The 16,085-nt window shown below is 37.1% G+C and overlaps 1 protein-coding gene across 1 annotated transcript in view; it reads right to left on the bottom strand.

Annotated features, from left to right (window-relative positions):
• The window catches only part of DHRSX (dehydrogenase/reductase X-linked), a 485,177-nt gene that overhangs the window by 449,412 nt on the left and 19,680 nt on the right, over window positions 1–16,085 (bottom strand). The window lies entirely within an intron of this gene.

Here is a 16,085-nt window from a genome sequence, read left to right as displayed (position 1 = left end):
AGCACTTTCCTTACACCCACCCTAGCTAGGCAAAGATAAGCAATAGACATCTTGGTTCCAATCCCATCTTTTACTGATTTTCCTGGCTGCTAGTGCCCTCAGCTTTCCTGGCTTCTTTAAGACTCACATCAAATCTCTGCAGGAGGTCTTTCTTTCTTTTCTGTGGGGCAATGAGGGTTAAGTGACTTGCCCAGGGTCACACAGCTAGTAAGTGTCAAATGTCTGAGGCTGGATTTGAACTCAGGTCCTCCTGAATCTAGAGCCAGTACTTTATCCACTGCACCAACTAGCTGCCCCCAGAGGTCTTTCTTTGATTTCCACAAACTGTTAGTGCCTTTCCCTCCGAAGTTAATCTCCCAACTCTACTATCTGCATTGTATGTATTTATATTTATACATAGTCTTCCCTTTTAGAGGGGGAATGCCTAGAGGCCAAGGTCTGTTTTCTTCCTTTCCTTGTCTCCACAATGCTTATCATGGTATCCTGACACATAGAAGGAGCTTAATTAGTACTTTTTTCATGGATTAATTGATTGTTTCCATTTTGCACAGTAGGCTAGGAGAATCAGGGATAAGTGACTTCCCTATGGTCACACAATTAATTGCAGAGTTTAGTGTAGAACAGAGTGGTCTTGCTCGCCAATCTAAGAATCTTTGTCCTACACCATACTGCTTTGTGGTGGCAAGCCTGATAGACTAGCTTTATGATCTCAGATCATATTGCAGCAGACTCAAAGTCATGAAAATAGTATTCTCTTGTTTTTGAACAGTTTAGAATTTAAGACCGAGAAACAAAAGTTTCATGTACTATTGTTCCCCAAAGTACCATAATCCTCTGGTTCTATACCTTTCAGAAATTACAAACATCAATCTGGAAACTAAACTAATGTTAAAATATTATGCTGGGACACATTGTTATCGAGCTTTAGTCTCAGTGTGTTTGAATATTTAAGTACGATTAATATTGGTCACAATACCAAGTAGTATGTGTGTATGAGATAAAGAGAGTGACAGCAAAAGAGATAAAGAGACAGAAAGATGGAGGGACAAAATGAGAAAGGCAGAGAGTCAGAGGCAGAGGATAGGATGAGCCACAGATAGAAGGCACAAGAAATGACTGCCAGAGTATTGGGGAGCAATGATGCTGTGATCTGATGGACTTAAATATTCTTTTCTAAATAGACCCTTGCATTAAAAAAACAAAGTTCTCCAAATTAGGGGAGCCAAATTTCAGTTATGACAGGAAATTATTCCTACCTATCACTTTAGAATACTACCCATTATCAATTAGATATTCATATATTTATTACACATAAAGTTAACTCTAAATGGTATTTTATCTATCAACTCAATAGCAAGGTAATTTAAATGACAGCCACACATTCCAACATTTGGTCAAATATATCTACTTCTATTCTAGGTATATACCTTATTATGAATTCAAGATAATGTTGATTAGATAATGAATCTAATCTAGCAGATGGAAAAATCAGACTTTCTCAGCAGTTTTGCATGGAGACTATTGCAAACTATATCATGTACAAGTTTGTCCAACTCACGAAAAATCCATAAAGAACAATAAGATAAAAGGGATTAATCAAAATCTATGCCCACCTCGGAATACAGAGACTCTAACGAGCGCAGGCTTGGAAGGTATTGCCTGTCCCTATCCCTACCAGGATTGGAAATGGGAAAATAAAACTAGAGAGAGAGACCATGGTGAGGAGACTCAGTGGGTAGCATCTATGTATGATTGTACTTTCTGATTCTGGAGAGCCTCGAGATTAGATACAGAAAGATGGTGATCACTGCTAAAAAGCAAGAAGTGTGATCCCTCTCCCTGCCACACATACACCCTAGAAATACTGGTGCTGTAGAGCAAAGTTCTGCTTGCCCAGGTCTAGTCATCTTTTTGCTATGTAGACAAAGGAAAGGGAGAATCAATATATTTAAAGTCATTATTATCTGTGTTCTTTCTGGATCATCTAAATCAAATAATAGGAGAAGGGGGAAGAAGAAGGTAGTAAGTGTCATTCTGGTCTGAATTGTTGAGAAAATGGCTTCAAATCTACTCTTCATGTATTCTAATTTTGAACTGTCTTCAATTTTGAATCTGTTTTGAATTAGATTCCCCATAAGTATCTCAAATTAGACATGTTCAAAACAGAACCCTCTCCCCCTATAAAAAGCTCTAATGCAAAACAACAAAAAACAATTTATTCTGTAGATATAGCACTGGCCCTGGAGTCAAGAAGACCTGAGTTCCAATCCAGCCTCAGACACTTACTAGTTGTATAACCTTAGGCAAGTAGTTTAATCTTGATAGCCTACACACACACACACACACACACACACACACACACACACACCACCACCACCACCACCACCACCACCAACCAGAAAACAATAGCAACAACAAAAAATCTCTACCAAAAAACCCCTCAATTTATCTTTTTTTTTTAAAGAGGGAGCAGTACACGTTGGACTTGGAATTAGGAAAACCTGAGTTCAAAAACTGTCTCTGATACTTAACTAGTTCTATGACCCTGGTCAAGTCTGCCTTAGTTGTTCTATCTGTGAATAAGTGGGTTGAACTTGATGGCCTTTAAGATCCATTTCAGTTCTACATCTAGGGTCTTGTGATACTTTATGTTAATGGAACTACTATTCTTTCAGTCACTCAGGTTCACAACTCCGAATAACCTTTGCCTCCTCACTTTCCCAACAGTCTTCATATCCAACCAGTTGCTAAATATGGATTCTAGCTAGGAATATGCAGGAGCCAAAAAGCTATGTTTAACTTTTCAGTGTGAGTGTTTATGCCTCAGAAATCATCAATCTACAAATCTGGCATTGATTCATTGTTTTGTTGATTGTTTAGACTTAAAAAAAAGTCTTAATAATTCAGATTAAATTTAAAAGTAAGTGTGCATGCTTTTTTTCCCCTAGAGAACCCAGTTGGTAAACATGTACCAGAATACCCTTGTATTGATTTATAAACATTGCTAGGGCTCAGCAGGAGTGCAGTAGGAGGTACAGGAAATGAAGTCATCATCAAACTGGAATAATAACTGGTATTTATATAGTGCTTGAAGGTTTAGAAAGTGCTTCATATCCATTATTTCATTTGAGCCTCACAACATCTCTCCCGACTGGCCAACCTCTTCTTTCTACTTGCATGGCTACCTTCTAAGTCTGAGCCCTCATCACCTCTCATTTGAACTATTTCAAAAGCCTGATGCATGTGCCTCCCTCAAATCTCAACTCCCTCCTAGCCCCTGCCCCAGTTTCTCCTGTATGCAGTTGCCATTTATTTTTCTCAAGCACAGGTCTGAGCATGCCACTTCTCTGCTCAATAAAATCTCTTGGTTCTCTGTTGCCTCCAAAATCCAGGACAAATTTTTCTGTTTAACATTTCAAGCCCTTCATAATTTAACTCCGGCCTACCTTTCCAGCCTTATTATGTTACTCCCTTTCTCACAATCTATAGTCCTGACAAATTAGTCTGCTTACTGTTCCTGATATATAATATTATTGCCTGCCTTCATATTCACCAATTGACGATTCTCCACATCTGGAATTTATTCCTTTTTTACTTCCATCTCTTGGAAATCTTTGGTTCTTTCAGTAAACTCCTACATGAGGTTTTTACTGACTCCTAGCTACTAATAGCCTGCCCCCAAATTATTGTGTATGTATACATGTATGGATATATGTGCATATAGGTATAAGTATATATTCATCTTGCGCACATATATTTTTGTTTATATGTACACAAGAATATAAATCTTGGTACACACATGTGGGTCTATTTTGTATTCCCCAATAGAATATAAGGTCTCTGAGGACAGGGTTGTTTCTTTTTTTTTCTTTTTCTTTTTGTTGTTGTTGTTGTTGTTGTTGTTGTTTTTGGCTTGTTTTTTGTGGGGCAATGAAGGTTAGGTGACTTGCCCAGGGTTACACATCTAGTAAATAGCAAGTGTTTGAGGTCAAATTTGAACTCAGATCCTCCTAAATCCAGGGCCAGTGCTTTATCCACTGTGCCACCTAGCTGCCCCGGGGTCATTTCTTTTTCATCTTTTTATCCCCAGCACCCACAGTGCCATATACATAGTAGTAGCTGCTTAATAAATGCTTATTGACTAATTGATTATTTATTTCAAAGGATTTTATTACTATAACACTTTGAAAAGGAGGTGAAGGTGAGAGCTGATAGTCACTTTAAGTCAAAGAACACAAACTGATGTTATTAACACCCCCAAGCTACTTTTTTATTCTTCAAATTATCCTTTATGCCTCATTGAGCAACCTCAGACAATATTTTCTTTATTGCTTTCATCCTTTCTCTTTTGATACATACAAATTGCCTGAGCTTGATAATGCAGAACAGAAAAAGTGGGAGAGTTACATGAGTATATTGTCTGCTGCAAGTACTGTAGAATATCAAATCACCATTTTCAAAGTTATTTTTTAAAGGTGTGGGACACTTTTGCGTAATTATGTTTTCATTTTGTAAGCTACATGAATTCATAGCAAGTTTTTATTCATATAAATATACAGCTAAACATAATGAAAAATATGAGATTAAACATAGATATATCCATTGATGTTTTATCCTACTGTTAAAACACTATGTTAGGGGGCAGCTAGGTGGTGCAGTGGATAAAGCACCAGCCCTGGATGCAGGAGTACCTGAGTTCAAATTCGGCCTCAGACACTTGACATGAACTAGCTGTGTGATCCTGGCCAAGTCACTTAACCCCCATTCCCCCCCAAAAAAAAAAAGAGAGAGAGAGAGAGAGAAAAGAGAAAAAAGAAGAGAAAAGAAAAGAAAGGAAAGGAAAAGAAAAGAAAAGAAAAATTAACTAGGCCTAATTTGGGGCAGCTAGGTGGTGCAGTGGATAGAGCACTGACCCTGGATTCAGGAAGACCTGAGTTCAAATTCGGCCTCAGACACTTAACACTTACTAGCTGTGTGACCCTGGTCAAGTCACTTAACCCTCATTGCCCCACCAAAACAAAACAAAACAAAACACTATGTTAATGAGGCCGTGGGAATAGTCTAGCTAGTATTGTGAGCAATCTCCTAAATAAATACATGTTATTTCTTTGTAAGGGGAACCAGTTAACAAAGTGAGGATACATGCATTCAACTGTATCATAATATTGGAGGAATAACCCTCAGTGTCTTTGCATTCATGTAATGTGAATGTACTTTTTTAAAATATGGAAACCAGTTTCTTTTCTCATTGGTTCTACCACCATGTCTCTAGTTCCCTAAGCATTCCCTAGACTCCCAGTGCCTCACCCCTGTTCTAATTTTGCTTCTCATTCTTCATAGTCTTAATCCTATAATTAGTCTTTTGAACAATCCAGGTCCATCACTGTTTTCTTCTCCTCTTGTCTCCAATTCTTGTTGGAGTAGAGGTCTTCTGTACTCCTCTTTTCTAACCATCAAGCACTCCTGTCAGGAATTTGTGAAATTACTGACTAGGTCCACAATAAATTCATGCTATACAATATCAGCTAGATCCTTGCTCCTATACATCAAAGCTCTTATTTATTCTTTTTTTAAAATTATTTTCCTGACTCCCAGTTATACTTTCCATAGTAACTATTCCAAAGTTTCTCCTCTCTGCTCAACTCCCTTACCCTACCCTAGCACCTTCTGAAAGTGAGGCAGTTCACAATAGACTACATTTACTTCTTTCCTTCACATCTTAAAACTTCTCCATGTTTTCACTCAGCTTCTCTTCCTTTACTCCAGTTTCAGAGGATGATCTTACCCTCTATCATGACCAGGCTAAATGAACCATCCGTTTTTGCTCTGGGTCCCAATTCCTTCCTGTTTTCCTAGAACCTTGTTCTATTGATAATGCTTGAGAGAGAGAAAGAGACAAAGATAGAGATAGGCACAGAGAGACAGATAGACAGAGAAAGATAGGAAGAGACAAACAGTTAGATACACAAAGAAACAGAGTCAGAGACAAAGAGGGGAGTGGAGAAAGGGGAAAAAATCCTTTCACCTCATTGTCACCTTAAATTAATGCCTTATCTCTCCACTTTCAGAGAAGGCAACATGTTATATCAGGGCAGGTAGGCGGCACAGTAAATAGAGCACCAGACCTGGAGTCAAGAGTATCTGAGTTCAAATTTGACCTCATATATTAGCTGTGTGACCCTGGGCAAGTCACTTAACCCAGTTAGCCTTAGTTTCCTCACCTGTAAAATGAACTGGAGAAGGAAATGGCAAACCACTTCAGTATCTTTGCCAAGAAAACTCCAAAGGGGGTCAGGAAGAGTTGAACATGACTGAAAGCACTGAACAACAACAGTATTGGTATAGCACTATGGTGTCAAACTCATATAGAATTGGTGGCCACTAAACCATGATAAGGATCCCATGACTACATATTGACTTAGAAAACTACTTACTATATTAAGATTATCTCTGTTGTGTTGTATTTCTCTTTATTTTGTCAAATGCTTCCCAATTACATTTTAATCTGGTTTGGGCCCCATTCAAGTGTTGTCATCTGCAATGAGTATTTGTCACCTCTTATATAGTGGATAGAGAGTCTGTCTAGGATCCAGGAAGGTCTAAGAATAATCCCTGCCTCTGATATATACTGGCTGTATAATCCTGAGCATGTCTTTTAACTTCTTAGTGCCCTAGAAAGGTCTCTAGAACTCTAAATTGCAGTAAAGGAGCACTAGTAAAAGAAATTTCCTCATCAGGGGATTTCTTATGCAAATGAAATCACAGATGTGGTCCATGTCTGCTGACCCTGACATTGATTCCTTCATTATTTAAAAAAAAAAAAAAAAGGTGTTTATACTACTTTCCTCTACCAACACACTTCTCAGTCCCCCAGCTTATAGAGGAAATGCTATTTCTCTTCAAGATCAATGAACGATGACTAAATTCCAAGACAAACATTTTATTTTAAATCCTCAGTCTCATCCTCCTTGAGTTTTTGGTGGTATTTTGTACTATCGACTATTCTCTTTTCTGTATACACTATCTTCCCATGACTGTTGTGATTCTGCTCTCTACTGATCTACTCCTGTCTCATCATACTCTCCTTTGCTTACCCATCTACCTCTCATCCACTAAATGTGAATGTCCCTAAAGTGTTGCCCTTTACCTTTTCTATTTCTATAAATCTTTAGTTTTTGTATATGTTTTTATGATTTCACTTATCATTTCTATTCAAATGGTTTCTATGTCTATATATTGAGTTTCAATCTCTTGCTGATTGTTGCTATTTTTTCATTTCCAGATGCCTGCCAGGTATCTCCATTCACTTGGATGTCACACTAGCATCTCAAATTCAGTAATCCAAAACTGTATGCATCATTTCCCCCCTTAAATGTTTCCTCACTTTCAACACCCTTATTTCTTTTGATAACATCATCATCTTCTACCTAATTAGGACTTGAAATCTAGAAGTCACCTTTGACTTTTCAGTCTCCCTTAATTCCTACAGCTAATCAATTATCAAGTTCTGTTAATGTTGATTCTGATGATTCACAGCTCTTGGCATCTTCCCCTTCTTTTCTCACAGTGTGATTCCTTTAACCTGGACTATTGCAATCACTTCCAAATTCTTCTCCCATTTCTAATCCATCCATCACAATTTCCTAAACAATGTTTCTAATTTACTGTTAGTGTTACTTTCTTGTTTAAAAAAACAAAATGTCCTCAATGTTCTTCCTACTGCTCATGGGAAAAAATGTAAATTCCTTAAGACAGAATTTATAACCCTTCACAGTCAGACTACATCCTATGTTTCTATCCTTATTTGGATAAGTGCTCCTTCAGTCATTCTATGTCCTGGCCAAAGTGGATTCCTAGCTTTCTATTTCCCATCCTGCTCTTTTTCCTACCCCTAAACATTTGTTCAATGTCTTCTCGGTCTCTTTACATCTGTGACTCTTGAAATTATTCTCCTTTTTCAACACTGAACTCAACAATCCAAGTACTACTCCTTTCATGAAGCCTTCTTGATCCTACCAGCTAAACACAATCTCTTCAAAATCTTCAGAGCAGTTTCTTTGATCCTCTAAGAATCACAACATCTCAGAATCAAAGGAGACATCAGAAGACATGTAATTTAACCCATATCTTTAAAAGATATCACAATGGAAACATCTGGCATTGTCATGCAACCTTTGCTAGAAGATCTCCAGTGAGAAGAATCCAGGATCCCTCCAGGTAGGCCATTCCTTTTTTTTTTTTTTTTTACATCTCTAAAGGTTAGGAACAAGGCCAAATTTTCCTCTTTGTGACTTCTATCAATTGGTCTTAGTTTTGAGGTCAATTAGAACAAGTTTAAGCCTGCTTCCCCATAATAGCCTTCCAAATTCTTAAAGATAACTATTGAAGTATGACCCTTCCCCAGGTCTTCCCTTTTACAGGATGAACATTCCCAGTTCTTTCAATTGATCCTCATATGATATGGATATACGGTCATTCACTATTATTCCAGTTGCCATCCTTATAACACTCTACAATTTATAAATAGCCTTTATAAAATTGTCCTTTTTCAATTTTGACCATATAGTCCTTGAAAGTTTTTGCACAAACAAATCTTTTTGCTTGTTTGTTTTTTCTTATAGGGAAATGAGGGTTAAGCGATTTGCCCAGGGTCACACAACTAGTAAGTTTCAAGTGTCTGAGGCTGGATTTGAACTCAGGTCCTCCTGAATCCAGGGCTAGTGCTTTATCCACTGTGCCACCTAGCTGCCCCCCCCCCAAACAAATTTAATGCAGTTAAAACTAGATGGGAAACAGGTGCCTAGCAAAAAAAAAAAGGCTTTATAACAAGTATCTCTGACAAAGGAATCAAAATCAAGCTACATAAGGAGCTGATTAAATTTTGTAGGAGTAAGAGCCATTACCCAGTCAATAAATGGTCAAAGGATATTAACAGAAAATTTTCAAAGAAAGAAAGCCAAGATGAAAAACATCCCAAAACAATAATTATTAGAGAAATAAACATTTATAGCAGCGCTAAGGTTCTATTTCCTACCCATCAGATTGGCAAAGATAAATGGAAAATTATCAATGTTTGGAGGGGCTGTGGAAAAACAGGCATAGTTGGTGGACCTATCATTTGATTTAGCCATTCTGGAAAGCAATTTGGAATTCTGATTATTGTTATTATTAATTATTAAACTATACATACCAGTTGGCCTAGTTATACCACTGTTATACCAAAGAGACTGAAGAAAGAGAGAAAGAATCTACATGTACAAATTTATTTATAGCAACTTTTTTCAGAGTAGCCCTAAAGTGGAAACTAAGGAAGTGCCCACCTATTGGGGAATGGCTAAACAAATTATGGAATATGAATGTGATAGAATATTATTATGCCACAAGGAATTACAAAATGTACAGTTTAATATGAAACTAGGGAAAACACTATGAACTAATGCATGGTGAAGTCAGCATGACCAGGAGAATAATTTATAAAATGACAGCAACATTATTGAGAAAAACAATTTTGAAACACTCTAGAACTCTAATAAATTAAATGATAAACCCCAAGCCCAGAAGACTGAATATGAAACATAACACCATACTCCTGCCACAGAGATGATGAACTTAAAATCCAGAGGGAGATGTACATTTTTTAACATGGCCAACATGAGATTTTTTTTTGCTGGACTCTGTTATGAGGGTTTTATTTTTTGAATAAAAACATTGTTCAATGCAAGGGAACTAGGGAGGAGAGAATAAGCAATTACAAAATGAATCTTTTAAATTAATTAATAAATTAAATATCCCATTTGTAAAACTGTGATGCCCAGAATTGAACACAATATTTGAATTATTGTCTGAAGAAGGCAGAGTACAGCAGGATTATTACCAACTTGTCTCTAGAAACCAAGTTTCTTCTTTGTTTTCCTTATCAGTGTTCTACTTTGAATCACACTTATTTATGCACCCAGCATATTCCACATTAAGTTGTAAGGCCCAAAAGAGCAGGAACAATGATATGATGTATCAATATTCTCTGCACCTAAACAGTGCCTTCTTCACTCATACTAGGCACTTAATAACTTTGTTTAAATGGGCAATTAATATTTAGTCACAAACAAATTTTAAATTAGAATTTAACAATGAAGTTAATTAAAGAACACTCATTGATTTTTAAAATAGTGAGATCAAAATAAAAGCTCTTTATTAAGTTTATGATAAAATTAAAATAGTTGCACATAATTTTAAATGTGTGACTTTACTAATTTGATTGTAGTTGGAATCACAGCTCAAATGAGCCAAAATTAACAAATGTAATTATATGTTGATGTATGTGGGAGACAAGTACTCATGCATGTGCATATATGTATATACATAATGCACACATACACACATACATGCACACATAAATACATATACATATCTTTCAGTGTTCTAAATTCTAAATTCCTTTGAGATCATTGGTGGCCCTTTGTTTCATGTAGAGAGTTGAGGACAACCAGTCATAAGATCAGAGTTTTTGAACTGGAAGAGCACTTAAAGGTCTAGTCCAACCTACTCATTTTACAGATGAGAAAACTGATATAGGTTAAGTGATTTATCCCAGGTCACGCAGATACCATAGGGACACTCATTCCACTGTACTGTTCATTTTATTTACTAAGAGAACTCAGGTTAGACTTCCAGAAGACTTAAGATAAAATACTTTTTCACAGAGAGATGGTGGGGCTGAAATGTATTTGAGGCTAATTCTACAAACCATTTATTTTATTGCCTTAAAAGCATTTCTTCTCTTCTTTGTCATTAACATTGCCTATGCCAAAGCTTCTTAAACTGTGGGTCATGACCCCACATGGGGTTAAGTAACTGAATGTTAGGTTTGCAAAACATTTGGCAACAATAAAAGGTTATGTACACCTGTTTTATATGCCTATATACCTGGGGTTGCATAAAAATTTCTTGAGGGAAAAGGGGTCACAAGTGGAAAGTTTAAGAAGCCCCTGGTTATGCGATACTCACAAACTTAGTCCCATGCAGTGTACCATGTAAATGCCCTCTTTTAGAATCAGAGTGTTAGTACTAGAAGAATCCTTAGAAAACATTTATTCCAATACGGTTACTTTACAGATGAGAAAACTGAAGAATTCAAGGAGATTCCTCAAGACCACACAGTTAATGAGTGGCAAAGCTAGGATTTAAGCTTCTATCTTGATTCTCTTTCCAGTGCTGGCTCTATGCTGGTTCAAGAGAGTCATTCAGAAGAGATATTTTTTAACCCAAAATATTTATAACTAACAGTTAATAATAACAATAACAATTTACATAGTACTTTACAATTTACAATGTTTATCATTGTTTTATTTTAGAATTTAAGAAATTTTAACTATCAAAACCAAAATGTGGCCAATGCATAGCTATGAAATAGAAGTAATTTATTAATATAAAAACTAAATACTACAGCTGGTTTCTGGCATGATGAAAAGGAGATCTATGCCCTGTGGGGCATATAGACAAACTGAAACCTCCTTTTGCATTATGACTTTTCTTTTAAGAAATATCTGTGGGGGAAAAAAGAAATATCTCTGGGGGCAGCTAAGTGGTGCAGTGGGAAAAGCACCAACTCTAGATTCAGGAGGACCCAAGTTCAAATCCAGCCTTAGACACTTGACACTTACTAGCTGTGTGACACTGGGGAAGTCACTTAAGCCTCATTGCTCTGCAAAAAAAGAGAAAAAAAAGAAAAAAAATATCTCTGCTTGGCTTAGGAAGATACTTACCTGCATGCTTGCTTGTATTGACTTCTGAATTATCTATGTAATGTGAGGGAGGAGAAGAAAATCATAATTATCAAGCCCCCCCATTTATGCTATGCTTGACCAGGTTTGATGAGAGAACTGCAGGCAAAATATACTAATAACCAGTTCTGTCAGTTATCCTACCAACATTCTCCTTTGGAATTTCCCAGGGCTTCTCCAGGATGTGAAGACTCCCTGTTTTCCTTGCATGAGACAAGCTAGTAAGTGTCAAGTGTCTAAGGCTGGATCTCCTAGCCCCCCAATAAGAATAAAAGCATGGGCAGCTAGGTGGCACAGTGAATAAAGCACTGGCCCTGGATTCAGGAGGACCTGAGTTCAAATATGGCCTCAGACACTTGACACTTACTAGCTGTGTATCCCTGGGCAAGTCACTTAGCCCTCATTGCCCTGACAAAAAAAAAGAATAAAAGCATACTTCAAGAGGCTACATGGCCCCTCTTTCTATGTATCATGAAACTTCTCATCTGCACAGTGTATGTTAATGGGTCAAGATTTCCAAAGATTTGCTCAGGATTAAATGTCCCAGATAAGAGCTCTGTGAGTTACAACATGCCCAACTGGCCATCTTCCTAGAAAGCAAGTCCTGTGAAGATTTAGCCTAACTTCTAACGTTATAGCCTTAGCTACGGAAGACCCAGGAAATAATGTTCTTTTCACCTAAATCCTTGGCAGTGTCAAATGGTTCAATATCAGAAACTAGTATAATCTGATCAGTGAAGTTGACATTAAAGATGATGTGTTTTCATCTGCTTTGCCGTTGGGTCCTTTCATGGGACCTTTCCATTTTGCTGTCGAAATTTTCTATATTTTTGTTTCCCCATTAAAATGGAAGCTCCTAGACAGCAGGAGCTATCTCATTTTTCTATCTGTATCCCTGGCGCTCAGAGCAGTTCTTTGCACATAAAAATTAGTGATCTTTAAAATTTAATAAATGCTTTTTGAAATTCATTTGCTTGCTCAAAATCTAAAAATAAATTTGCGTAGAGCTTTAAGACTTTCAAAGTTTTTACAAATATTATTTTACTTTATCCTCACAAGAACCCTATAAAATAGGTGCTTTTATTATATTTTTAACAGATGAAGACACTGAATATTAAAAGGATGTTAAGTGATGGCTATTAATGTGATGTGCCCAGGGACACACAGTTAGTAAGTATCTGAGGCTGGATTTGAAGTGATGTCTTCCTGAATTTAGTTTAGGGACCCTAGCCAGTGTACCACCCAGCTGCCTCTACTAATATTAGTCCTGAATGTTCTTCTCTTGGACTAATTTTGGAGGAATGGAGAACAAGGTGCTTTGAGAAATCCAATTGTATGCTACTTGTGGCTTCAACTGATGGACATTTGAAGCCCCTCTTTTTTTGTGGGGTAATGATGGTTAAGTAATTTGCCCAGAGTCACACAGGTAGTAAGTGTCAAGTGTCTGAGGACAGATTTGAATGAAGTTAGGTCCTCCTGAATCCAGGGTCGGTGCTTTTATCCACTATGCCACCTAGCTGCCCCAAAGCCCCTCTTTCTATCCCCTCTGTCTAACTATCTACATTCTGGATAAGGAGAGCCAAGAGGAAGGCAAAACAGAAAACAGACTCATTGATTCTGCCTCCCTCTTCAGGCTATGTTTTTAGGGGGCTATACTGATTTCCTTATGAGGATTGGGAGGGAATGTACTGCTTCTCCTTTCTAGGTATCATCTGAACTGGAAATAATAATTAATTAGAATAACAAATAATAACTGACATTTATTGTTTTGTTTTGTTTTGCAAGGCAATGAGGGTTAAGTGACTTGCCCAGGGTCACACAGCTAGTAAGTGTCAAGTGTCTGAGGCCAGATTTGAACTCAGTTCCTCCTGAATCCAGGGCCGGTGCCCTATCCACTGCGCCATCTAGCTGCCCCAATAACTGACATTTATAAAGTATATTGTGTACTCTATCTCATTTGGTCCTCAGAGAATTTCTATGAAGTATATGCTACAGGTATTATTGTACCCCTTTTCTAGATGAAAGAATTTAGGTTCAACAAGATCAAGTGACTTGCCCAGGGTCATCCAGCTAGTAAGTATCAAATATAGGATTATTAGATCTTCCTGACTCCAAGCACATCATTACTCAATATACTGGAACAAACCGCACATTTCTCCACTGTTGGCTCCCACCCCTTTCCACATTAAATTCTTCTAATATATTTCAAGGAGTTAGCTGGAGAACAGAGTCCAAGGTAAAGTGATCTATTTGCTAGCTCTGCCGAGGAGCTCAGTGATAATGTAATATTCTCATAACTCTCCAAAGAAGTAAAATTAGTCTTCATATGGAAATCTTTGGAAGGATGAGATATGGCATAAAGGTAAGAGCTAAGATCAATGACTTTCTTTCAACAGTAAAATGTGTGAATATTTGACAAGTTCTCAATTATTACTCTCTCCATTCACAAGATAAAAAAATGAAAGAGATTGGTTTGGATTCTTTCTCTTTTTTTCCATTTCTAAAGTAATTTCTCTCTGCTATAGTAACCTCATTAGTTTCATTTAACTTCTTGCCTTGACAGAATCCAGGAAAATGAAAAATTCTTAAACTAAATTAATCTTTTACTTCACTCTTTTAGTGATAATTTCAGAAATAATGCCCCCTTTATTACTTACCGATATAACTATAGGACATGTTGGCATTTTGTTGCGGGGCAATGGGGGTTAAGTGACTTGCCCAGGGTCACACAGCTAGTAAGCGTCAAGTGTCTGAGGCCGGATTTGAACTCAGGTACTCCTGAATCCAGGGCCGGTGCTTTATCCACTGCACCACCCAGCTGCCCCACAGGTTGGCATTTTTAAGAATTACCTAAAACTTATTCAGACTTTTGAGGGGAGTGGGCTGGAAATGAGGCCACAATTCTAAAGTTTTAGAATTTAGATCTTCAAAGCATTAGAATTACCACATAAAATTAAAGTCATCTCAAATCTTTTAACCTTTGATTGGCATCTAATTCTCTCCAAAAATGTGCTGATTCTGGAAGAGTAAAAGGGAGGTCCACATGATTTGTACTAAAATGAGTTTCTTCCTATCTAGCCTGTAGTATGAGCAAATAGTTTTAAAGTATGATAAAGTCCTTTACAATAGAAAGGAGAAACCAAAACCCTTAGCTTCTAATTCTTTAGACATGAGTTGGAAATCCATTTCTTTTTAGACCATGTTTCTAGTGAGTTAAATACTTTGCCGAGTATTTGGTGGGTAAAATGACTATTTGTGGTCAGTTATTTGGTTGTGTACAGGACAATTTTTTTTTAATCAGCAAGAATGGTTGTAGGCTTCATTATACACCTGTTTTTTCATATAACCATTCAAGCAGCTTAAAACATTCATTATCATCTTCTAATCCCAAATGATGAGGTCCATTCTCCCGGATCCCTAGGAATAATGGAAGGAGTTGTTCATGTGTGAGGCCATGTGGGAATATTAGTCTGTGTTGACACAGGATAGTGGAGAGTCACTTTCTTCTTGGCAAAGGAGTGTTAAAGCCCTGAATGAATCTAATTAACAATCTTTGGATGGTGACACTGGTGGGAATCTGAATGGGATAGGAAAATGGGGTTCATAAATGAAATAGTGGCAGGACCAGACTATGCACAAGCAAAATATCCCTGGTATGCTGTGATTTCACTGAGGCATTACTGTGCCCATTCTGATATGTATCCAAATTACTTCTAAATTCATTCATAATAGTTACTTTCTCAGTGGGAACTGCTACACCCAAGGTATCAATTCTTCCTTCAAATGAGGCAAGAACCCAGTTCAAGCTGAGAACCTTGGAAATGGTCCAGCTGAGATGTTTCCTCTCAGTTCTAGAGAAGAATGTATCGCTTATGTCCTCTGAGATATAGAGCAGTGTGGCCTTTTTAATGAAGAAAACAAATGGAAATTTAGTATATCTCAAAAATATCTTTAACTTTTAAATCATAAGAAAAATCTTGCTTATACTTTTCACCATTTTAACAAAAGATGTTTCCATAATAAAAAAGACCCTTCAACATATATCCTAAGCATTAGAGGATCTGAGATTGGAATCATGTTCTTATGACCTCAAAGGTTTAGTCTGCAGAATTCACCATTGGATAATAACACATTTCATCCTTTTAACACTTGCTCTTCAGAAGGACCACAATTTGCAGTGTTTGTGTACTGTCCCCCAAATTGCTAATGCCATGTGTGGTTTCATGAGCTGTGGTTTTCTTTGCACATTATGAATCAAAGAGTTGTACTATGTTATGCAGTTTCAAAAATATTTTTTATTTTCTT

This window comes from Dromiciops gliroides, chromosome 3, assembly GCF_019393635.1.
Source record: "Dromiciops gliroides isolate mDroGli1 chromosome 3, mDroGli1.pri, whole genome shotgun sequence".
NCBI classification, from domain to species: domain Eukaryota; kingdom Metazoa; phylum Chordata; class Mammalia; order Microbiotheria; family Microbiotheriidae; genus Dromiciops; species Dromiciops gliroides.
Note: the sequence above shows the minus strand (reverse complement) of the source record. Positions and strands in the feature narration are given on the sequence as shown.